General features: G+C 39.0%; 1 protein-coding gene across 2 annotated transcripts in view; it reads right to left on the bottom strand.

Annotated features, from left to right (window-relative positions):
- Positions 1 to 11,270, bottom strand: part of CNGA3 (cyclic nucleotide gated channel subunit alpha 3) — a 67,236-nt gene extending 55,966 nt beyond the window's left edge. Inside the window, exon 1 of one of the 2 annotated variants that reach the window (XM_075200123.1) lies at positions 10,756 to 11,270. The gene's annotated coding sequence lies outside the window, so the exon portion shown is untranslated. The remainder of the gene's footprint in view (positions 1 to 10,755) is intronic. The other variant, XM_075200122.1, reaches the window with a different exon arrangement.
- Between the last annotated feature and the right edge of the window lie 16,146 nt (positions 11,271 to 27,416).

Genomic DNA, 27,416 nt, shown 5'->3' with positions numbered 1-27,416 from the left:
ACCAAAATGACGTGGTACGCTCAAGCATTAAGATTGCCTTTCACTGGAGATAAGGGGCCTAGCCCAAACCCTGAGAAACAGCCCCATATCATTATCCATCCTCCACCAAACTTCCCAGTTGGCATAATACAGACAGGCAGGTAATGTTCTCCTGGCATTTGCCAAACCCAGACTCGCCCATCTGACTACCAAACAGAGAAGCATGATCTTGATTCATCACTTCACAGAACACATTTCCACTGCTCCAGAGTCCAGTGTCTGTGTGCTTTACACCTCTCCATCCAACGCTTGGCATTGGTCTTGGTGATATGAGGCTTGCATGCAGCTGCTTGGCCATGGAAACACATTCCATTAACCGTAGTTGAGTTGCTCTTGTTCCTAAATGTTTCCACTTTCTAATAATATCACTTACAGTTGACCGTGGAATATCCAGCTGGAATGAAATTTCACAAACTGTTTTATTGCAAAGGTGGCATCCTATCACGGTACCAGCTTGAAGTCACTGAGCTCTTTTATATTTTATACACCTCCGGCACCGGGAACGGGTCTGATTGAAACTCCTCAATTCAATCATTAACATATATATATATATATATATATATATATATATATATATATATATATATATATATATATATATATGTTATAGCGATCCACAACTCTCTAAAGTTTTGCATCGCTATTTTCCTAGAAACAACGTTTTGCCTCATCTTCAGATACAACTGTGGTGCAAAGAATTGTGTTGTACTTCAAGTCTACGCGAAATCCCAAGTCTTAGATCTGTCGGGTTTCTCAGAATCTCAACTTCTAACCTCAAATATTTAGCGACAAAATAAGTGACAAGATGACATAGACCTAATAAGACACAGAGCTGTGTAAAAACTCTTCATTACTTGCATGGAGGAATGTGTCCAGATTCTATGCAGCATGGGAAAATGGGAGTTCTAAGATAGTGAACCCCATCATTTAGGTATCGGCAGAGAAAACTACAAATGCAGAAGACATATCTGAAAGTGGACATGTCTTTTAAGAGGACAGTATAAATATTATAATAGCCAGGATTTCTAGGTGACATAATACATTTCAGTTAGGCACCAAAAATCTGCAAACATTTGTGTAGAGTGTCTGCTCAAATACCATGAAAATGCAGAAGGGGCGTTCACCTCCATCAATTTTTTACAGTAAAATGGACATAAGCATATGTAGTGAATGATACAAAATATGCTGCCTATCCTTATTTAACTACCCCAGAGGTGTGAGACTGTGAGTGCTATGTGTCTTGTGATGTGTGAGGTAAGCATCAAGGCTACAGTGGCCTGTTAGGAGCAGTGGAGATCTGATTGGCTAATAATGTGGGGCATGGGTTGCCTGCACACAACAGGCATGATCCTGCGTTGATTCCGGAATGCCCGAGTTCTAAGAGACATACTCCGGAAGAATTGTGGTTGGTGATGACCCATAGTGAGTTCAAGGTCATACACACACTCAGAGAACCCCTTTTAGACTGGACAGCAACCTCCAAGTGCAGTTGTGGGAAGGACAAAAGAACACCATACATTGTAAGCATGTGAGTCATTTGAGTGGAGGATGCAATGGAAAAGAGCAGAGTGTGAGAGAGACTACCCTCTGAAAAAGAACATATGAGCTAAGAGATGCTCTTCGACCTGTGGGATGAAGAGGTGAATAGTACAGTTGTGTACTCTATTGAGGCAAATGGTAAAGTAACATAACTCTGTGAACTGAAATTAATTTTCTGCAACCTAAGTGATCTTTGCTGGAGAGAATAAACGTGAAGGATTATGTTATTTGTGTAAGTTAGTTGGCCTGGAGACTACTTCATTCATCACTTGTAAGTGTACACTGATATATCTGCTGCATGTTCTCTAGATTTAATTCCCTGTTAAACCTGAATCTGCAAGAGGCAAGATAATCTGGGATTCTTAACAACATTTTACAATACAAAGTCCCTCTACTTGGGTCTTACTCACAAACCGATTAGACGTTTTCAGACACATAAAAAGCTCCAATCAGGTTAATTGTGGAGACAGACCAAGGTCTGCAAGGAAACTGAATTGAAAATCCTTTAATTAGGTTTTAAAACCACATTTTATCATCCACTACAAATCATAAAATGAGAATAACTCAAGTTTCTTCATTTTAAATCCACTTACATTGGAAAATGGATCTTATTAGCAGAAAATCCTTGATCAACCTCCCACCAACCCCCAGGAGTTTCTACGACAAACAATCTACGAAATTTGATTTAATGTAACATTTAACTAATAAATAATTCCAAATACATATATTTTGGATGAATTGTTCTAAATAATGGGCTGATTGATTTAGACTAGGGATACTTACCTTATGGTACCTTTATGAACAAGTGATCGGATTGAAGCGTATTCTAAGCTGTTAAGTTTATTTCAACAAAGTTTCTGCAAAAACAAATCTATAAAAAATAGAGGTGGCACATATTAAGAATATCTTCAAAAATTAGGATGGATAACTCAGCAGAGGAAAAGGTCTAAGTTTGTAGCTTGTGACTCAAAATCTAGTTATAGATGGATGATGTACAAAGTACATACCAGTGAAAATTGGGACAAAGTGTGTGCACTGAGGGTGTGGACATACCATATGGGGAATATGGGGACATTCCACATCTCCCAGGAAAGTGCTTACAGTTTCCAAAGTGTTAGGCTGCCTTCAACTCCTCTCTATAGGGACCCTTGCATAGCAAGGTGGAACGGGACATACCTCCCATAATTCCTGGAAGTCAAGATAAAGGTCCTGGGTGTGACATGGGCAACACCTAAACTGGTAACGTTGGAAGGTATGAAAGTGTCTATGGTCAGTATATTATGAATGGAACAACCTCTACTGAATACAGTGAAACTATGGAAACAGGAAAGCACATTTATAGGCACAAATCTACCAAAGTGATAAACACTTTACAATGCCAAAATGTGACAAATTAAATTAAGTCAGTCCCAATATTCCCTTACTATATAAATTAATTAAGATATGAATGAGGCATCAAACTAACAGTAATCTATGAGAGCAATGTGAAAGTTGTAATTAAAAAGTAGGTCATTCAAAAGTGATAGTAGGTAGGACTTTGAAGTGATGTTGTTGGTTTTGCTGCCATATGAATTGCCGTCTTGCTCTACAATCCTGCAGATGGTCATGCAAAGCCTCTGCATGGAGGCACTTCCCAAAACAGTAAAGTGTGTTTGCACCCATCTTTACTGGTGGTGAAATAGAAACACTTATTACATTCTGCTGCACATATCGCACATTTTGCTGGTTAGTAAATGATCCTCATATGTGCATGCCTATAAATTCAATTATATAGTATAGGCAAGGCATAAGGCATAAGAAAAAGAAACAAACACTTACACTAACACTTCTATTCCAAACAGGGATCATTATCAAGGCTTTAATAAGATATCGGTCTGTGACAGTTTAGGTAAACACTTTTTTAAACACTTTTTTGACAAATATATACACAGTCACAACAAATAGAAAAACCTTAAACAGTGTATCTGCACCACATAATATCGCCTAAGGTAACATGCCACTAAGTCTTGCATACCATTAATATGACATAGAATTTCATACCTAGCCATGGATAATGCAGAATGTGTGTGAGTTAGGGTTCTCTGGACAAGGATTTTCTTCCATATGCTGGAGCACCATGTGTAGAAGAGACTAAGTTACATTTAAAAATTGCCCCTGCCTTTCATTATACTGCATTCCTCTTCTCATGGTCATGTTTAGCAGTGCCCCTCACATTCAATGTAGAAGAAGGAGATTGGTGAACATGACTGCAGATTTATCATGATAACAGTGCCAATTATTAACCTTTTTCTTTTCAGAACATTTGGTATAAGAGTTTTACAGATATAAAATATCATACCTGTGTACAAATACAATACATGTGCCATGATGTGTTTATAGGGGTATCTATAGGTCTCATTCTCCATTCCCTGGGAGTGGATAGCTCCAGGCCTAGTTGCTGCCGCCCTGCACCCTTTCACAGTTCTAATTTGAGTCCTGTTGAATTAGGGTTTCTATTCATCTGGTAAATCCCAAATCTGTGCTCTTTTTTTAGTGACAAATCCAGGATCTAAACCGGATTTCTCAGGTGTCCGGAGCTAAAAAGACAATCTTTACCCTCCTCCAGCTACCTAGTACTCAAGCTAATGATCAGTCAATGTCCGCTGACATATTACCCAGTAACAAGCAATTTACACTAATTACAGGCTGCTTCTTATTTGTTATTATGGCAGTAGCTATGGCTTGATCACTAGAGGGAGTTTCAGGAGACTGGACCATAGTAGTACTACTGCTCGGTTTATGAAAGAGAATGTGTCACCAGATTTTTGTCCATTTATTACATAATACATTTTGCACTACACAACTGACAAAAAAATCAACATGATTTCTCTATTCTCTTATTCACTCCTGAGAGATCATGTATACATCACATTTTGTAAATGACATAGTTCTTAAGGCACAATACTATATATTAAAGGAAGACAAAGTCCATAGAGTATAGTATTATATAATTATATATGTCATGACCAGGCTCTCTGTTGTATAAAAATCAGTACCAGAATAAGCTTTGTGTTGTGTAATGATTACCAGAATGGACCATATTGTATAACTTTCCACAGAATGATCTCTCTACTGTATACATGTCACCAGAATGGGTTCTGTGTTGTATCCTAATCACCAGTGTGGACTCTGTATTGTATAATTGTCACCAGAATGGAATTTGTAATGAACAATAATCACCAGAATGTTCCCTGTATTGCACAACAGTCACCAGAATGTTCCCTGTAATGTACAATAGTCACCAGAATGTTCCCTGTATTGTACAACAGTCACCAGAATGTTCCCTGTATTGTACAACAGTCACCAGAATGTTCCCTGTATTGTACAACAGTCACCAGAATGTTCCCTGCAATGCACAACAGTCACCAGAATGTTCCCTGTATTGTACAACAGTCACCAGAATGTTTCCTGTATTGTACAGCAGTCACCAGAATGTTCCCTGTATTGTACAACAATCACCAGAATGTCCCCTGTATTGTACAACAGTCACCAGAATATTCCCTGTATTGTACAACAGTCAACTGAATGTTCCCTGTATTGCACAACAGTCACCAGACTGTTCCCTGTATTGTACAACAGTCACCAGACTGTTCCCTGTATTGTACAACAGTCACCAGAATGTTGCCTGTATTGTACAATAGTCACCAGAATGTTGCCTGTATTGTACAACAGTCACCAGAATGTTGCCTGTATTGTACAACAGTCACCATAATGTTGCCTGTATTGCACAACAGTCACCAGACTGTTCCCTGTATTGTACAACAGTCACCAGAATGTTCCCTGTATTGTACAGCAGTCACCAGAATGTTCCCTGTATTGTACAACAATCACCAGACTGTTCCCTGTATTCTACAACAGTCACCAGACTGTTCCCTGTATTGTACAACAGTCACCAGAATGTTGCCTGTATTGTACAACAGTCACCAGAATGTTCCCTGCAATGTACAACAGTCACCAGAATATTCTCTGTATTGTACAGCAATCACCAGAATGTTCCCTGTATTGTACAACAATCACCAGAATGTCCCCTGTATTGTACAACAGTCACCAGAATATTCCCTGTATTGTACAACAGTCAACAGAATGTTCCCTGTATTGCACAACAGTCACCAGACTGTTCCCTGTATTGTACAACAGTCACCAGACTGTTCCCTGTATTGTACAACAGTCACCAGAATGTTGCCTGTATTGTACAACAGTCACCAGAATGTTGCCTGTATTATACAACAGTCACCAGAATGTTCCCTGTATTGTACAGCAGTCACCAGAATGTTGCCTGTATTGTACAACAATCACCAGAATGTCCCCTGTATTGTACAACAGTCACCAGAATATTCCCTGTATTGTACAACAGTCAACAGAATGTTCCCTGTATTGCACAACAGTCACCAGACTGTTCCCTGTATTGTACAACAGTCACCAGACTGTTCCCTGTATTGTACAACAGTCACCAGAATGTTGCCTGTATTGTACAACAGTCACCAGAATGTTGCCTGTATTATACAACAGTCACCAGAATGTTCCCTGTATTGTACAACAGTCACCAGACTGTTCCCTGTATTGTACAACAGTCACCAGAATGTTGCCTGTATTGTACAACAGTCTCCAGACTGTTCCCTGTATTGTACAACAGTCACCAGACTGTTCCCTGTATTGTACAATAGTCAGCAGACTGTTCCCTGTATTGTACAACAGTCACCAGAATGTTCCCTGTTATGTACAATAGTCATCAGAATGTTCCCTGTATTGTACAACAGTCACCAGAATGTCCCCTGTATTGTACAACAGTCACCATAATATTCCCTGTATTGTACAACAGTCAACAGAATGTTCCCTGCATTGCACAACAGTCACCAGACTGTTCCCTGTATTGTACAACAGTCACCAGAATGTTGCCTGTATTGTACAACAGTCACCAGAATGTTCCCTGTATTGTAATGCAGTCACCAGAATATTCCCTGTATTGTACAACAATCACCAGAATGTTGCCTGTATTATACAACAGTCACCAGAATGTTGCCTGTATTGTACAACAGTCACCAGACTGTTCCCTGTATTGTACAACAGTCACCAGACTGTTCCCTGTATTGTACAACAGTCACCAGACTGTTCCCTGTATTGTACAACAGTCACCAGAATGTTCCCTGTATTGTACAACAGTCACCAGAATGTTGCCTGTATTATACAGCAGTCACCAGAATGTTGCCTGTATTGTACAACAGTCACCAGACTGTTCCCTGTATTGTACAACAGTCACCAGAATGTTGCCTGTATTGTACAACAGTCACCAGACTGTTCCCTGTATTTTACAACAGTCACCAGACTGTTCCCTGTATTGTACAACAGCCACCAGACTGTTCCCTGTATTGTACAACAGTCACCATAATATTCCCTGTATTGTACAACAGTCAACAGAATATTCCCTGTATTGCACAACAGTCACCAGACTGTTCCCTGTATTGTACAACAGTCACCAGACTGTTCCCTGTATTGTACAACAGTTACCAGAATGTTCCCTGTATTGTAACACAGTCACCAGAATGTTGCCTGTATTGTACAACAGTCACCAGACTGTTCCCTGTATTGTACAACAGTCACCAGAATGTTGCCTGTATTGTACAACAGTCACCAGACTGTTCCCTGTATTGTACAAAAGTCACCAGATTGTTCCCTGTATTGTACAACAGTCACCAGACTGTTCCCTGTATTGTACAACAGTCACCAGAATGTTCCCTGTATTATACAACAGTCACCAGAATGTTCCCTGTATTGTACAAAAGTCACCAGACTGTTCCCTGTATTGTACAACAGTCACCAGACTGTTCCCTGTATTGTACAACAGTCACCAGAATGTTCCCTGTATTATACAACAGTCACCAGAATGTTCCCTGTATTGTACAACAGTCACCAGAATGTTCCCTGTTATGTACAATAGTCATCAGAATGTTCCCTGTATTGTACAACAGTCACCAGAATGTTGCCTGTATTGTACAACAGTCTCCAGACTGTTCCCTGTATTGTACAACAGTCACCAGACTGTTCCCTGTATTGTACAATAGTCAGCAGACTGTTCCCTGTATTGTACAACAGTCACCAGAATGTTCCCTGTTATGTACAATAGTCATCAGAATGTTCCCTGTATTGTACAACAGTCACCAGAATGTCCCCTGTATTGTACAACAGTCACCATAATATTCCCTGTATTGTACAACAGTCAACAGAATGTTCCCTGCATTGCACAACAGTCACCAGACTGTTCCCTGTATTGTACAACAGTCACCAGAATGTTGCCTGTATTGTACAACAGTCACCAGAATGTTCCCTGTATTGTACAGCAGTCACCAGAATATTCCCTGTATTGTACAACAATCACCAGAATGTTGCCTGTATTATACAACAGTCACCAGAATGTTGCCTGTATTGTACAACAGTCACCAGACTGTTCCCTGTATTGTACAACAGTCACCAGACTGTTCCCTGTATTGTACAACAGTCACCAGACTGTTCCCTGTATTGTACAACAGTCACCAGAATGTTCCCTGTATTGTACAACAGTCACCAGAATGTTGCCTGTATTATACAGCAGTCACCAGAATGTTGCCTGTATTGTACAACAGTCACCAGACTGTTCCCTGTATTGTACAACAGTCACCAGAATGTTGCCTGTATTGTACAACAGTCACCAGACTGTTCCCTGTATTTTACAACAGTCACCAGACTGTTCCCTGTATTGTACAACAGCCACCAGACTGTTCCCTGTATTGTACAACAGTCACCATAATATTCCCTGTATTGTACAACAGTCAACAGAATATTCCCTGTATTGCACAACAGTCACCAGACTGTTCCCTGTATTGTACAATAGTCACCAGACTGTTCCCTGTATTGTACAACAGTTACCAGAATGTTCCCTGTATTGTAACACAGTCACCAGAATGTTGCCTGTATTGTACAACAGTCACCAGACTGTTCCCTGTATTGTACAACAGTCACCAGAATGTTGCCTGTATTGTACAACAGTCACCAGACTGTTCCCTGTATTGTACAAAAGTCACCAGATTGTTCCCTGTATTGTACAACAGTCACCAGACTGTTCCCTGTATTGTACAACAGTCACCAGAATGTTCCCTGTATTATACAACAGTCACCAGAATGTTCCCTGTATTGTACAAAAGTCACCAGACTGTTCCCTGTATTGTACAACAGTCACCAGACTGTTCCCTGTATTGTACAACAGTCACCAGAATGTTCCCTGTATTATACAACAGTCACCAGAATGTTCCCTGTATTGTACAACAGTCACCAGAATGTTCCCTGTTATGTACAATAGTCATCAGAATGTTCCCTGTATTGTACAACAGTCACCAGAATGTTGCCTGTATTGTACAATAGTCACCAGAATGTGATCTGTTTTGTATATTGGATATCAGATGGACCCTGCATGTATACTGGTCATAAGTCATGGCTCTGTATTACATATTGGTCATCAGATGGGCTCTGCATTGCATATGTGGGCTCTACTATGCATGGTAATCATGTTAAAGATAGCATCTATTTCCAGGAACAGAGTACCCATCAGTATGCTCCAATACACACCCACTATTACTACTATCCCTATTAATTTCATGCATTATGGTATGGACAATAGATACAGTCACCTCATGGCTGAAATTATTGGTAATTTGTAAATCCACCTCTATCAAGGTGGTTCCCACAACCCTATAAGGAGCATTTCAGCTCATCCTAGGCATCGGGTCCAAAAGGTTGAGGCTGCAGGGCTCTGACAGTACCATGACACGTGTAAAATATGTCTTCAAGTGTTTACAAGTCCTGATCTTTACAATTGCAAGAAAAAATTTGTAAAAACACGTATGACTGTATAGTTCAGCACAGGAAAAATGAACGTTCCTTTTGTAAGAAAACATTGGAGCTATCATTCAGCTAAGTTAATGAGTATAATCTGTAGTAATCAGCGTAGAAGTAAAAGAAAAAAATCAGTTGTTGATTATTGTGACTGTGAAGCACCATCAGGTGTGACTTGTCATCTCTACACATTAGCTATTACAACAATCCTGCAAACTATTTCTCAATCATATAAATCTTCCTCTAACAGCTGGAGTTAAGGACCTTGATCCATCCTTTCATTTCCTTCTTATAAGAGAAACAGTAGGCAACCCGCTAGTTCACTGTTTGTACTGATGAGATGAATACTGACAAAAGCAGTGGAAAAAAACTGCAATATAGCATTTTATCCCACTGAAGGTTTATAAACTGATTGTCTAAAAATGAAGGGCATCCTGCATATATCTCCAAGTCTTTATCTTAATAATGAAACCATTGTCTCCTGTGTTGCTGTCTTTTGTTGACATGTCTGTGAAAAAAGTAATTTAAATTGCAGAAATGGAGGGAAACCAATTTTGTCTAATCCACCTTAACATCAAGATGATAGGAATACAAAAGAGAGCCAATTCAGTGAAAACCACAATCTTTACAGAAGCCGTTGCTATCCACAGAAGCCTAGAATAATTACAGGATATTTCATTCTAAGCCTCTTGGAGCAGAGTGTCTGCTCTTTTCAGTTTGTTTACATCCACCTAGAATTACTCTATGTTCACAATGTAGACTGGTGTGTGCAAACGTGCATGTAAATCATAATCCACCTATCTATTCTGAGCACACATTTATATTGGTCAGGTGGAAGGTCTACAGTTTGGATTGCTGAACATGTTTCTCAGCTGTTTGGTGATTGAATCATTTAATTCCACAATTACTTTGTTTCATAGTTTAATTCTATAACATGGTTGCATGATATCTGGATTCAGGATACAATATAAAATATTATATATTCTAAGACAGTATTGTGCATCATTTCCCTATAATTACAATTATCTCAAGATAAAATTGGTCACTGAGCAGCGACCTTTCTAACCCAGGCACAATTAGAGCGAGAGCATAATTCCTCTGAACACAGAGAAGCTCACGGAGATGCTATCTTGTTAAGTGCTTTGTTAATTATGATCACCATGGCAACTGATCCTTTTGCTAAATCTTTCTTTATAGGCAAAGCAAGCGAAGTTTGAAATATCCGTGTCCCATATGTGAATTGCTGCAACAAAACTGACTTTTCTGATAACTTACCTTATATCCACAGTATCAGCCTACTCAGAAGTTTTCTATCTTTGTTTATTGATGAGTGCAGTTGTATCATCTTTTCGGCAGCCTGAAATTCCTCTTAGGCTCAGCGTCCTCATAGAATTTGATGTTGAGATGATGTTTTATCATCCTAGAGCTGCCTTAGTTCCGAGGTCAGATATTGATCACTGTCCATTTCTCTCGATCTGCTTCTTCCTCTCATCCCGAGCTCTCCGTATCTGTGCTCTAGAGACCTCTAGCAGCCATACCCTTCATGTTTTCAGCATCCAACTATGAGACAGGTAGCGCCCTCACCAGTTGCATTGGGGGTAATGGATTTCAGTACCACCGGCGATAGTGCTTGCAGTAGCTGGTTTGCTTGCTGCTGTGTCTTCGAAATGTAAATTGCTGTAGTAAGTACAAAGCGCACATCCCGATTTCAGCACTAGGTATGTGGACAGCTCATAGCTAGAACAGGTCTGGGACTATGCCCCGAGTAAGCGGCGATCAGCAGTTTAGAGGCAGAGATCCATCTCTGCGTCCCCCTCCTCCTCTTGGTACAAGGTCCTTTGACTTGTGTTTGTTAATGCTTTTGAAGCACATATGTTGCTCTTCTGCTGCTATCAGTAACGTAGCGAGAAGCATTTGATCTTGCAATTTCGTTTAACATATACCACCTCTTATTGTATGTCACATTGTCCAAGACTTACAAGACTTAAATTTACCAGAGCACATTTACAGAAATGAATCAAGTGTAAATAATTGACACGTATTTTACACTACTGTTGTACATGTATAGCTCAAATACACAGTATATTCTATTTGAACTGAAAATACTCTTTCCAGTAATATGTGGGGCTTCATAAGTTTAACTTTGTTTTCTCTGAAAGCAGCTAAAGTGTTAGAAATACGAAAACAATAGAAAATAATTCCAACCGTTTTACAAATATGACTATATATATATATATATATATATATATATATATATATATATATCTTTATTTGAAATTAAATAGGCTGCAATGTTTACTTTTCAATTAACAACTATTAAATAACATATAGCGACTGATCTGAGATGCTTAAATCTTATATATTTCATGGTTCAGGGTAAATTTTAGTAGTAAAGTGCATATGTTTGACTAAATTACTATGGGTCTGATTCATTAAGAAACCTAAATGTTGATACGTTTCATATTTTGCAAAAAAATCGCTCTGAGCATGCCCAGAACCTGACAGTACGCCAGTGAACGCAGTAACATCCAATTAATCTTCAAGCACAAGTACGCTTACTATAGCCTATGATTTCAAGGGCAGACAGGGAGGGGACTGGTCGTATGCATGTAGTCAAAGTACAATAAGGGCGTGCCAATATCGAGTGCACGCAGCAACTTTCGATTCAAGCTTTGGGCATCTAAAGGTAACTGTTTTTCTGTCATATTACTTGCACCAGCTACAGGTCAGGTGAAAGTGCTGAGTGATAATGATGACAGTGGCATATGCATGCTAGAACATGTGTTTGCAATCAGGAGCAACTGTAAAAATGCATCTTATGTATAGTAGACATTCATAACATCCTATTCATAACATCCCATATATTGTATGGTAGGAGGTGGAATTGTAATTTTTTTTATTGTTATGCCATAAGTGACTATAGTTCTTTTGGGACTTTATATTTCACATATGTATTGGACGTATCCTGTAGTGTACTGTCTGTTAGAGCAGAGCACACCAAGACCCATATTCAACAACAGATGTATCTTTAGATCCACTCCTTGTTGAATATGAACGTGCATATGCTCGATTTATGTGCCTTTTAAAAATAATGCAATTTATGTTAGTTCGCATGCCTTAATGTATCAGGCCCTATATGTATAATTCTTTCATACAGAATAAGGACTTAGGATTGGAAATACAGTATACACTTATTATTAGTAAACATTCACTTTCCTATCATGATATTTAAACTAAGATATTTTACAAATGTGCAATGTGCAGCACATTTGTTATATTGAAATAGCATGCAGCTATATTTGTGCAAAGTATTGTAAGAAAAACACATGGATTACTAAATGGTAGCATGTGTGCAGGTTGATCAGATGGGCTCTGTGGATGGGGTGTTCCCAGCAAAATGTGTGATGGGTGAACTCATGCACCTAGAATTCTGCCCACATGAAAAACATGACATTTTATTTTATGGTATCAAATGCGTACAGTCTAAAGCGTGAATTTTCGGGAGTGTCCCCAGATTTGCATGTGGCAGCAGAGTCTCTTTAAGCAGAGTCTCTTTAACCACCCACTGTCTAGAGATAACGGTAATCTGGAGTCATCCTATGATTTCACCATTTTCACCATCTTGACAGGTAAATGCATTTATAAGCACATATATATCTATGTAGTTAAAACTATTCAAACATACAGAAGTGGATCAACATATATTACATATATGTAATAACAATGGGCCTGGTGTGCTCTCCCTCTCTTGATTAATGTAAGTGATACCAGACAGGACTAGAGTGACTTTTTTTTACTACTTCCAACATGAGTATTTCCAGTTGGACCCACAACATTGCAAATGTAGGTGCTGACTTATTTTCTGTTGGCAGATCCAAAAAAAAAGGATTTCACGAATATATACATATATTCATATATACATATATTCACAAGGTGGATAAATAGACACATTTCCACAAATAGAAATGTATTGCAGGATACATATTTTTGTTTGTTTTATAAATGTTCTACTGTACCCCAAGTCTGATAGTCTGTCACTGCCAGGTAAGTGCAGGGTCGTCGGCTCTGTAATGTTGCTGTGATGACATTGAGCACAGAAGGAGCCACTGACGATAGCTTACTTGTCAGTCATGTGAGTGGTGATTGATCCACAGCTCTAAGCTGTGACTGCATGGAGCCACGTAGACTACTGACAATTCACATTGTTGTGCAGCAAACTACTGCAGATATGGTGGGGGATATTATTATTATTGTAGACTTGTAAGGCGTCAAAGTGCTCCTCAGTGACGTACAGTAGGGAAAACAGTACATACCTAAAACAGGGACATACAAGGTAGACAAAATAAATGCAGACATGAAAACAAAGGATATGAAGTCTTGTAGGCGGGAGTAAGAGGTGGTTATCAGAGACGAGAAAAGGCGCAGGTCTGAGGTTGATCTAAAAGGATGGGAGGGAGAGTATTTTGATATGAGATTTGAGAAGTATGCAGGGGTAGTGTATGCAGGGATATAAACAAGAGCTGGTGGAAACAAGAATCACTGGGTGACATATACAAAAGTTGCTGGGTGGCATAAACAAGAGACAGTGGGGAACATAAACAGCAGTCTAGGAGGACATAAAGGACAGACAGTAGGGAAATAAATGAGACACTAAAGGAAACAAACACAAGACCCAGGAAGGGACCACTGCCAAGGCACAGGGACAGGGAACGTGGACAAGGAGCAGCTGAAGAGAGAAATACAGTAACAATATAAAGGAGATAGAAGAGGGGGCATAGACAAGAGCAGTGAAAAGGTGGCCAAATATAACACACAAGTACATTGAGTGGATGACAAAGAATAGGCAAAGTTGAGAACAGACAAGACAAGAAAGAAAACTGGTAGAAAAGGGTGACATAGAAAACAAAAATGGATAATCATAGGTATTGCAAGACATGAGGAGATTGTACATAGGTAGGACACTGGGTGCTGGGGGCATAGTCTGACTGACAACACAGTTGTCTGTATAACATACTCAGTATCAGAGCCCTGCTGAATGGCAGCAGTGTTTTGTCTCTTCTTCTGGAGCAGTTTATTCTGGATATTTTTTTTAAGGCACTGGCATCCTGTCACTGATTCTTTTAGAAAAACAGGTAGATCTGCAGTGAGACATGACACCTGGATTTGTTAGTTTTAATAGTATGTATGTCTTATCTGTTGTGCCTATGGGACTGAGTCATTAAGGAATGTATCTGTTTTGTGCAAATTGTGCAGATAAATCACGTTGTGTATGCTCAGAACCGGACAATGCGCAACAGAATGCAGCCACGTCCTAGTCAGCTTCGAGCGCAAACAACACTTACTACAGCCTACGATTTAGGGGAGTGAATGGGGTGAGGAATGAGTGGATTCACGTAGGCAATGTACAGTAAGGGCATTCCCATGCAGCCACGTCCAAGTCACATTCAGACGCACACAGAAGTACGCTGGTTTTCTGCCGCATCTGTTGGGGGTCTAGTGTAAGTTCCGAATACCAGTGCTGATGGCCGAGTATGTATGAGAAAACATGTATTTGTATGCAGGAGCAAGTGTAAAAATGTATTTTATGTACAGTAGACATTAAGAACAACCTCATAAATGTTTTTTTACAAGGGAATAAAACATATATATATATATATATATATATATATATATATATATATATATATATATACAATATTTTAAAAAAATGTCCATGTACTGTATAATCTTAAATGCCTATATTATTGACAGGTAACATTAATTGCTTAATATTTTTTGGATGTTCCGCATATATATTGTGCGTATCCTGCAGGGTCTGGTCTAGTAGAGCAGAGTAAACCTATACCTGTAGCCATCACTACACGTATCTTGAGATCTGTTCCTTGCTGACTTTAGGAGTACGCAGAGCTGATTTACGTGTGGTCTAAAACAAATGCAAGACGCGCTCAGTATGCCTTAATGACTCAGGCCCTATATGTTTAATTTCACATAATGTGCTACTTGCCAATATTATTCTGGACATGCACAATTTCTCTTTCTATGTCCCTAACAGGCCAACGATGGTGGACATCCCAACTTATATTCTGGTGGATTATCTCTGTGATATATCTCAGTCCTGCAGTGTATATTACTTATAGTCATGATTTTAGTTTAGATAATAAATAAGCTTCAGAGTTGTGGATCATTTTGAATGGTGTTGTCAGGTTAGATGATGGTCACAGAGCCTCTTATTCACACGTAAAATTACCTGTTTTGTACCCATTTTGGAGGTGCCAGCACACAGGAGTCAGCCAATGCTTTTAATGTGACACATTTTGAACCATGCAGACCCATTATCTACAATGTCCCATAATTTTTTTAAGATATGAATTAGATTCTAAAGAACATCATTTTAGGGTAAAATATATGTAATTAAAGGAGTAGTCTAATAATTATAGTTATTGAGTGTTTTACCTTTTATGGTGTGTGCATCCCCATCTAGGGGGTAAATGTATCAAATAGCGAATTTTGCAAATCGCCCATTTCCGGCGACTTTGCATGGTAAATTTAAAGCGGCAATGGCTTTAAAGACAAAACTTGCCTTTAAAGCTATTGGCGTTTTAAATTTACCATGCAAAGTCGCCGGATATCGGCAATTTGCAAAAATCACTAACTGTGACAGGATGGACCGCTTATGCCACCCTGTCTGTTGTTGCTGGGAACTGGCTGGGCTCACTTTGCCACCGTTCCCTTTTGTTATTCCAGATGCGCCCTCTAACCGCAGTAGGAGGGGCTTACAAATGCTGCCACCACTGGACTCCTGCACAACATCCAGAACCGCGTTCCTTCTGGGTAACTGTCGCTGCTAGGGTACCCCCTTGCTCTTGCACCTGGGCTGGTACCCCTGACCTCCTCCTATGAATCAGGGTTGCTGTGGATGGATCCCCTCTGGCCTATCACACTGGCCAGAGCTGTTGGATAGTGGGCAGAGTGGTGGTACCGGAAAGCTGGGTCCAAACCTCAGTACAGCCGGGAACGGATTAGAGTTTGGTCTAATCAGTAGGTCACAGGAATTTCAGCGTGGAAGAAGTTATCAAGCAGGTCTTTGAAGCAAGTGATGTTTATTTGCTTTCCCACTGGTTTAAGGTACCATTTCAGTACAAACCAGTGCAGTTTTCGACACAGCCTCACATGGGGTAAGCCAGCCAACTGAAGTCTGAGTTATTTTTAGTGTCAGGATGCAATGTGTTTCCCCAAACATGGATTTAAATGCAATTTATACTTAACAAAATTTGCAGTAATCTGTGATGTCCTAAATCACATTGATCAGAGATTTCCTTTCACTTTAACCAGGATACAGGTAACGGCTCCTTGCTGGGCCTTTAGGCATTTGACACTTCACATCAAAAGACTTAGCATTTCCTGCTATCAGCAAAACAGATTCCCTCACCACATATGCCTAATTGGAGATTTCCTCTAGCAAAGTTACAAAAACCCAAACAAGACATTTCCTATACCAAAATACACACAATATAAAAAATAAGGACATTTGCAATTATATATAATAAGCGACCTGCGCTATTTGATTTAAATACATTTATACCATTAGTTATTTATAAGTGATCCAGCCAGAGATATATTTACCCCTAGGACTGCAATCCTGCAAATGAATGCACAGAGCCAGTGCTTGCAAGGTAGGGAAGCTGTAACATAGGAAGTAAGATCTCTGGGAAGGAACATAGATCAGTTTGCAGCCAGACGGCATTTGCCATCTATGCATACTGTTTTTCTATGATCTTTATTGGCCAAAGGGAGCATAGAAAAACTTTGGTTTCCTTTACACATTACAAGCAGGTTCTCTTTAATTGCCATTCATATAGAACTATGAATGGTGGTCCAGAAAGTTTTGCTTATTTTTAAGCTTTTGAAATGTCTTTCTAGTATACTGCCTTCACTATGTCTTTTTTTAGCTTGATTCCTTGGTGAATTGTAATGTATGAAAACAACAGAGCCATAAGAGTGAGGGTAAAAAAATCAAATCTGAGAAGAGAAGATGTTTAATCAGCATCAGCTGTGGTCCAAGACTAACTGCTGCTTGAAGCAATCTGACAAACCTGGCCTGCTCTAGCCAGCAAGATCAAAGGTCTGACAGTACTTGTACACCGTTTACACCAAGGGACCAAAGGGTCTCCCAACAACATCTAAGCATTTCTAGCACCTGGTGCTTTGTTAACTAAAACTAGTGGAAAGTAGCCTTTGCCAAATAGATTGTAAATGCTTTGGGGCTATGAACCATTTCCTAGTGTATGCTAATGTCTGAAGTTGTTGCTGCTTTTGTTCTGTTTGTCATAATATGCTGCAAGGCGTAAATATTGTGGAACACAACAAAACACATACATACATACATACATACATACATACATACATACATACATACATATATGCACACATACACTACCAATGAGAACGGGATGCCTATTCATATAAGGCACTTCCATGACTAGTCATTTCTACACAATACTATCCTCTCTGTTCTTCTGTTTTGGAACAATACATGAATATGTTTTCGTTCCTGAGCCACAATCTTTGATCCTCTATCAGAAAAGTAGGGATTAACTTCAATGCCTTCCTGCTTTCGGCAGGCTCACAAAGTGAGTCCATGGATAAATACACCTGCAAAAGCCACTGATCCATGATCAGTCCAACAGGAACCATAGCCCCTTGTCAGAACTGTCCAAACAAAAGACTCCTGTTAGTGGGGATAAACCCTCTTTTATTCGTAATCTGGTTCCCACTGTGGTGTGGCTTCAGCAAGGTGGTAGTTAGATACTGTGGACCCACCAGTTTGAAACCGGCTTATCGTGGGTTAACACTGAGCCACCATCATACCTCATGTCAGCAGCAGTTCCCATGGTTTGTTTAGCTCTGGGAGGTCTGAGTGTTTACGGTACTGCACAATGGGTATCCACTTTGCCAGGCAAAGGTGCTTAATCAACCTGCTATCTGGGCATCTTGAACCACTCCCACATTTATCTTATTATAGTCTTAAGTGACTGTAACTCCTCTAGGGGACAAGGTAAAGAATCTAGCTGTGCATAGACAACCCACCTGAAAACATTAAACCACATACACGAATATACACATATATAGGATATAAAACATTTTTTCAAATAGCCTGGCACCCGTTCTCACCACACATCTGCCTTGTTATATAATTGGAGGGTCCAATGTACGACGTGCACTACATGAGCAATACAAAATTCCATGGTGTTGCACCAGTGTACCATGGTGGTCTTACCAGCATACAGCAAAGTAGGCACTTATTCTCGTTTTATGAAGATACCTCTCTAAACTAGGTGTGTGGGAGAAAAATCTTAAAAGGTGCATCACATCAAAAGTGTCATCCAAAGTCCAAGCACCCCTCCGCACAGCAATTCCCATTTTTTCCATAAATACACTTGTGATCATCAGCTCCAGGAGTCATAGACACTGCTCAATCAACAAAATGTCTCCATAGATTTGTTTCAGTGAAAACCGATGGGTAATTGTTTTTTTAATTTGCAATTTAGATATTCAGCAAGGAAGTACTTGAAGTGCATGTCATGTTCCTAAACTGTTCCTTTTGAAACGTGGGACTGAACAGACAGTATTATGTGCATGTAAAATCAATGTCAGTATTCAGCAGTGTTCTCCTAGGAGCCCCATCAGCTTCCTGTTACTGGGTCCCTTGTGATGTTCTATTTCAATTGTTATTATTCTGTTTAACCTATGCTGGATCCCTTGTGTATCCAGTGCTCCCAGCTCTACAGCTAGACCACACTGTTTCAATGAATATATGTAAGTTTTCAAGTACAATAACTGAACATTGGATATTTTTAACTTCTGTGCGTGTAAGGTTATGTCATGCTTGGGCAGCTGTAGATGTTACATCAGGTATCAATTCATAGATACCAGTATGTAATACTTAGGTGCTTTGAAGTGTTATTGTCATTTGATTCTTACACAGCGTAAGGGTTTGTGAGGCAAACATTACTATGTCTATCTGCAGCAAAAGTCCTGTTAAAATAGGCCATCTCCTTGCTGAGAATTGTGAATTGTAAGTTACTCAAAAAGCAGCTCAATGACAATCATGGTCTGCAGATCCCTTCGTTAAGTAGAGGGGGAGCGATAGTGTTGGTATTGATGAAAGGATTACTCAGCCCAGAAACTAATACATTGAAGTCCAGGGATGAGCTTGGGAGGCAAGGTCAATCTGTTCTCCGGGACCCCAGTGCTGCACATACGTGAAGCATTAAGATCTTGGTTCCCAACCATTTTGGTGTTAACATGACACCAATGCTAAACTATCATAAGAAATACAATCAAAATTGTGAATTTATATGAGTAAGTTTAAAAAGCAAAGCGATTTACAGCCAATTTGTGTAATTTGCAAATAAAGTATAGCTCATAATGAATCACAAATATTCTAATTTAATTTCAATTTTAAGACTTTTGCTTGTTGGTCTTAAATTCTTGTGATACATCCAGTCTTATATTGTGACATACAAATGTGAGAAAGAGGGTTTACTGTCGCACCAATTGTTGGGAGTTAAACTGCCCTCAGTTCCACTTTCAGAGATATTTCTCTTTTATTGACCATGGGGTGCAACCATTAACTTAACATCATTAATGATTAGAGGAAAAGAAGAAAGAAGTTTAGTCAAAAATGGTGCACAGAATACCCCCTTGTATTAACTATGACAAAAATTTGAAGCATATTGTTTATTTTAAAATGTAACCTTTAATAATTCGTATTAAAATAAATATGATCTAAAAAGCAGCAAAACATAAAAAAAAATGTAGGAAAGTGAATAAATCAAAATGTGTGGATTCGTCTCCTGTATTTGTTGAGGATTTTATACTCAAAGTAATACGATTTTATATTCAGAATAATAAAGTTAAACTTTGTCCTTTAGGATAAAACTTTCCTTATGTGTAGTTAACACCTTTCCATCAAGATTCTTCATTAGGTTCTATGATTGGAATATCTCAGAAATCATTTCTATTATGCCAAAAGCATGTCTAGCCAATTACTATGTTGCCATTAGATGCTAGATTTCAATAAATGTATCTTCTAGTATCCCTCTATTAGATCAATGCCCAGGAATGAAAGTAATTGTTCTGTTTGATAAAAAAGGAATAATAAACTGACTCCCTAAGCATTGTGTTCTTTCGCTGGGTTTTGCAGAAATCTATAGCGATTTATATACCTAGCTGTGACAAGGGAAGGTTTGCTAACTGCCTTCTGAGCACTCTGATTTCACTAGGGATTTGGGGAAATGGCTTACGGACTGACTCCTAAATGCTCTATACTTGCTAAAGACTTGAAGGAGCTAATAAACTGATTTAAATAGCGAGAACCTCTTATGCTATTAATGAGACTGAAATGCAGCCAGCGAGAACGCCGACGCGCGTTTCGCTGACAAGTACCTTTGTCTAGGCAAACGTGATACACAAACAAGCTGGAGTTTTAAATTCTGACTAATCTGCTTTCACTTAACTAGTTCCCCCATTGGTTAACATAAAATAGCTAATTAACCCTTACTGATTCTATCCAAGAACACTGTTACCCTTAAATTACTAATGTGAGAGCTTCTTAATATAATTCAATTTCTGAGTTTATTTTATTAGATTTACCTAATGTATCTTATTTCTCATTAATGCCATTGTTGCACTGTTAGAAGAGGGGAGAAATGTATATATCATGTACTTGATGATAAATCACTTGGTATTCTTTTCACTTATTAAATCTCTTTTACTATTATTAGATTAACATTTTGAAATGATATAAGAACAATCTTTTTCATTTAATAAATTATGTTGTAAAGCTTATCCCTAACTCCTTAGTTAAAATATAGATCAATAATACAAATTCTTTTCTATATATTACTCCTGTGATTATCATATTAAATAACATTTGTTTATAATTATTAACAGTGATTTCAAGTGTTAAGTGAGGACAAACTGTGATAATATGTAATTTACTGAATAAACAATTATGTGATATCAATGCAGTGTTTTGAACATGATGTGCCAGATGATCTCTTAGTGTAATTATTGGCAGAGACATTATGTGTAATGCCACTTTAAATTTAAAGGAATCCAAGTCGCGATGACAAGAAACTGTACTGCCAAACACCTCTTCATTAGAAATGACTTGCGGTCAGCATTGTAGTGCATTGCTTAGCTGCGGAGTTGCTGTAAAGGTAAGTCTATCAATAGTCACATAGTTTTTTAACACTTTCATCTTTTTTTTGTAGAGCAAGTGGGTGTCGGAGCGGTGGTAATCGTTAATACGTTTACCACCGATTATTCTGGCTTCTCTTTTCAATTATTCTTGTTTAATGTCTCCTCATCTAATGCCCAAATTAATTTTCTCCATGCCATATGTTGATAGATGTTTCGAATTACTATTATGTGTTTTGAAAAAATGTTTAGCTACCGTAGTCAGTGTTTTCATCTTCTTATATCTTGTTCAGCATTTCTAATACTTCCTATATGTTCAAGAAGTCTTTGTTTGAGTGGCCTGCTTGTCATGTCAATGTAACTTAAATTACAAGTACAAGTAAGGCAATATATGACCGCTTGTGTGTCAAAGTTTTAAATGCATTTATGATATGGCTCCTCTTGTATTTGTCCTCAAATTATTTGGTTTTATGATATACATGCCTTGCACTTGCCGTGTGGAAAGAATCCTGTGATTTTATTAGTGATCATTCTTTTTCTTGTGTTGCCTTGGAAATGGCTGTGGACTAATATATCTAGCAGATTTATTGATCTTTTCCAACTTCTGGGTATCCAATTTCCAATTATTTATTGTAAATTTGGATCTAGTTTCAGAATGTAACTGTGTTTCTGTAATATATGTTGTATTTGCTACCATTGGTTGTTAAATGTACTGATAAATCTAACTTGTTCACTCTCTGACTTGGCTAATCTTTGTGGAAAGACCAATTCTTCCCCCTTTGTAGTTCTTGTTCATTATAAGAACTTTTTATCACTTTCAGACTGTAACCTCTTTTAGAGAGTCTTGTTCGAAGCTCTTTTGCTCGCTTTTCAAAAGTATTTAGATCTCCACAATTACTCCTTATACGTAAAATTTCCCCTTTAGGAACACTCTTAATTATCGAAGGGAGGTGGGAGCTGGCAGCATGAAGAATACTGTTCGTGGCTGCTTCTTTTCTAAACATGTCCATTGACAATTCTTTCTTATCCGTGATAAATACAGTTAGTCTAGAAAGGTCACTCTTTCTGGGTTAATTTTAAACGTTAGTTTCAGATTTATTTGATTGATGTTCAAATGACTTATTAATTCGATGACAATATCTTTGTTTCCTTCACAAATTATAAAAATGTCATCTATAAATCTCAGCCATATTGTTACATATTGTGTGTATTTTTCATTTTCTACCACCCCAAGTAGATGTTCACATAAGTGGGGGCACATATTATCCCCATTGCTGTCCCCCTGACTTGCAAGAATTTTTTGTCAAATGTGAAATAATTCCTTGTTAGAATTAATTCTAACAGTTTCAGGATGAAGTTATTATGGTTATGTCAGAATTACTCTGTGTAATTGATGATACCCGCCAGCAGTTGGCGCTACTGAGTACTGAGGCGCGGAGTCTAACACGCCTCTGGTTTTCACCAGGAACCCCCGCAAGGAGGTATGGACTTTGCTGCAAGGGACGCTCAGGTCGTGTATAAGTAAAATACCTCAAATAGAAACACTTAACATGTCAGTTACCCTTCTTCAAGCTTGCAGTGACAGAACTGGTCAAGTAATATCAACAATATCAACTGGTCAACAATACTGGGTTTATTTGAGCTGTCACAGTAACTTATGTAATTTAGCATATTTCTATACCTATAATATCGCTGTAACAACTCAGTTTAAGACATCAAAAAGGAAAAGTATGGGCGTGGCTTGGTAGTCTAGCTGAGAGGCTGCACACTGTTTCAGCTCCTGATAAAATCTGTATTTTTTGCCTATAAAATGGGTATACCCTTTACCCTACTCTCCTCAAATGAGCATAGTTGCTATATGTTCCAATAAAAGTTAGACATTTTTCCATTCCAGCCACCTAATCCACCCAGCCTTGCTAGAAAAGAATACAGGCCTACATGCAAGCCATGGTACATGGGCAGAAACCAGACAGTGGACGCCTTTCATCTCTCCACAGGCACCAACATCCCTGCTACCATTTGCCTACTAAGGATCCTGAAGAAATGGAAGGGACCCTGAAGATGGCGCACAGTAAGTCGGCATTCCCCTACTCCTGTTGTCAACCACCTGGGCGGTCTCTGGCGCTATTGCCACCATCCCCACAACTCACAGGTCTCCACTGTTCCACAGAAGTTTCCAGATTCACTGCCTGAGGACCAGCTGTAGCTGAGCGGAGATCCGCCTCTGTTAAACGCATGGCTGTCACCTTCTCTGTGCATGCCCAGGAGATACAGCTCTGCTCCGTGACACTGATCAATTCACAGCGGAGGCTCCAGCCTGGAACTTCACCCCCCTATGAAAGGACATAAGATCCTTACCAGCATGCTTGGTTCCAAGATATTTATTACGGTGATCACTCCAAGGATCCCCCTATCTCCCCTCCACACTGCGGAACTAGAGCATAATTTTGGTTCAGCCAGGGCTCTTTTCTAGCTTTTGCCTATATAGCTATCTACTCTGCAGATGGGCTGTAACCTGTAGCTGTCTTTTATTTCTTTACATTCTACCAAGCAGCTGCACATGGATGCACTCTCATTCCTAATGGTATCTACTACTTAGCCATAATGACTTTATAACCTGTTCCATGGGAGAAAGTGGCCTCTGTTGACCTAGGTATTGGTTGTGATTTCTCTATAAGCATATTTTAGAATTTTGTGTCCTTAATGGGGAAAGACAAAAAGAAGAAGCAAAATAAGGGGTCTGGTAAACCACAGGATCACTCAACACATGTGGATATGAGACCTTTCCTAAAGATAACAAATCCCTGAGCCTCCCCTGTTCACTCAGAACCAATGAAACATTCTTTGCAGAAAAGTGAATTAGACTCTCATATCATTCTTCAACTTAAGAACGAAATCAGTGAGATCCTTGCACATGTCAAATCATTCCCATCCAAGCAAGACATACAAACCTTGGAACAAAGACTGCAAGACTCAATGCAACAACAGGTGTCTCATATCCAGACATCTCACACCTAGGGGATAGACTTTCCACTCTAGCAGATGAAATGCCTCTGATACACTTCCTTCCCAGCTGATGGACACTGTTGCTCAGCAGGCTGTGACCTAAGAGCAATGTAACTAAATATCTATGATCTCAACAATAGGGGTCATCGCAACAACATTAGGATCTGTGGAGTTCCCGAAGATGTTCCTCAACAAGGTCTGACAGACTCTTTAAATCAAATCTTCTGTGAAATTTTGGAATTAGACCCTCATGATCAAATTGAATTCGATCAGGCACATAGGACCCGAAAACCAAAGTGCCATCTAATTAAAAACAGAGGTGTGATCTGCAGGCTCAGTTATTTTGTACACATAGATGAAATTCTAAAGAAAATGAGAACTCTTGATGGCATACAATTTAACAGCAACAAGCTACAGATTTTTCAAGATCTTTCTTGGTGCATCATTGCAACAGCACAGGATGCTGAGACCCTTGACAGAAGAATTACGTAAAAATAATCTAAAATACAGAATACAGGTAGGGATTTTCACTCTTCAAGTAATGCATGCTGGGATGCTGACTACCCTGAGTTCTCCCTCGGACCTTGATGGCTTTTTCTCTGAGTAGGCTCTCCAGTTGGAAACTGAATTTAGAGACTATAAACCAAGCCAAGACTCTACCAATCTCTCCATGACAGATAATTTTCGCATAGTAACAATTAACTCTAAAGGGCTTAATATTCCCGAGAGCTAAATCTTTGAGATCCTTACAATCTGACACAGTAGACATAGCACCCATACAGGAAACCCCTTTTAAACATTCAGCACTACCCCCACGTCTCAGTAACAGATACTATCTTCATCTTTTTTCTGTAGTAACTTACAAGCTAAGACTAAGGAGATGTCATATTGTTCACCAAGCATCCTCCTTTATTGGACGTGGAGATACAATGGTTGGTGGAGGGGAGGTTTCTCTTTGTAAAATGTAAGATATTTAATCAGGTTATTACTGTTGTCAATATTTACTCCATTATTTCAGGTCAACAAGCATACTTTGATACATTTATGAGCGGGTTGATTCCCTCCAGGGTCGATTAAATCCTTCTCAGTCATAGACATTTACAGGGGCTTCAGTTGGTTAGCTGACATGATCAGATCACACGCCAGTGTGTGTAGATCTTTACCTAGCCCTTGCTCCACTTAAACATTGGTCCTGGATAGTGAATCAGATTTTTCCACTGGTTAACAAGCCCAGTAAAATGCTGGCTAGTGCTCATGGAGTTCAGACACCCTCTTTTACTCACTCCTTAAAAGGTACGGGTAATACACCTCATGAAACTGGAAGCATCGCATCAGTTTTTTGGTCCTATTACATCCTGTGGAGCTTCAAGAAAATGGGTAGGAAGAGGTAGGAAGAGATGGGCAGAGAGCTATCTGACGTTACACATTGGTGTAGGAAGTCACTATTCAGTGGAAGTTCCCCAATGTCAAATACCAATCATGCTACCGATAACCACTCTCAGGCAGGCTTGTACACCATGCAGCTTCAGAATCTAGTGTTTTGCAGCCTGTTAGTCAACTGCAGGGCAGGTGCAGAATGACTGTGACTGCAGCCATTACAATTCTCTCGCCCACAGGGCCCGTGTGGTCACCCAATGCTTTGGTGTGCATTATGCTGATGTCATGCATATGTCTTTACCCTCTTAGTCACCAGATCTGGGTCCAGTTGACAATTTATAAGATATACTGGATAGATGCCTGAAACAGCGTTTTCCACCACTACAGGCATCAGTTGAGTGACTTTCCTGTGGAAGAATAGCGCTGCAGCCCTCCTGCACAATACCAAACATTGATAGATTCTCAAAGCCCGATTAAGTGACTTTATATTGGTGTTTGCATTTTTCCCCACTACCTGTATCTACCAAACTCTGAAGACCTATTATTATACTGTATCATCCCAAAAGGATACCAGAATGAACACATAACAAGTCAGTGTCAGCATTACAGGGTAATCACATTTACTCTGGGTCCCATTTTCAGTAAAACTGGTCCTTTTATATTTTATCTATAATCATAGCCCAAGTGTCACAGCTTTAATTCTCTCTTATACTTGCTAATTTTACGATTTCTCATCCTCTCTTTTTACTCATCCAAAAGCTATTTTAATATTTATACATGAATGGAAAAGAGAATCCATCTGGCAAAGCTTTGAAATATCCACCTGGGAAATATCGTTGGCAGTGTGAATGTAAAGCAGCTTAGCGCACAGTTATCCGGTACTGAACACGTCTTCTGAGGTATCCATCAAATATCAAGCTTTACACTGCTGGCACCGTTTACAGCTCCTTTCCCAGGATTCACTGTGATAATACAAGGTATTTGTGCAGAATATTAAGTGTAATCAACTAAATATATAAAAGGCTATTACCTATGGAAAGGAAATATAGATTCTATTACACATTCAACACCAGCAGAGTATTGAAAAGCAAAACTGAAAGCAAAAACGTTACACAGAAATTGCTGGGTTTTGTTTTCTAAAGCATACAGTAATAATATGCTATTATTATGTCTACACAGAACTAATCCCTGTATTGTGATTTTTAATGTGTTTTTTTGCCATTCAGATCACTGGGAAATCCATTAAATAAACAATTAATAAAAAATAGGACACAACATTCCAGAGATGATAAATCTGCTTTATTTCTTACCTGGAGAAACAGGTTAAAGTAACATTTCACATCAAACAG

The sequence above is a fragment of the Mixophyes fleayi genome, chromosome 2 (assembly GCF_038048845.1).
Source record: "Mixophyes fleayi isolate aMixFle1 chromosome 2, aMixFle1.hap1, whole genome shotgun sequence".
Taxonomy (NCBI): Eukaryota; Metazoa; Chordata; class Amphibia; order Anura; family Limnodynastidae; genus Mixophyes; species Mixophyes fleayi.
This window is presented reverse-complemented; position numbering and strand designations above follow the sequence as displayed.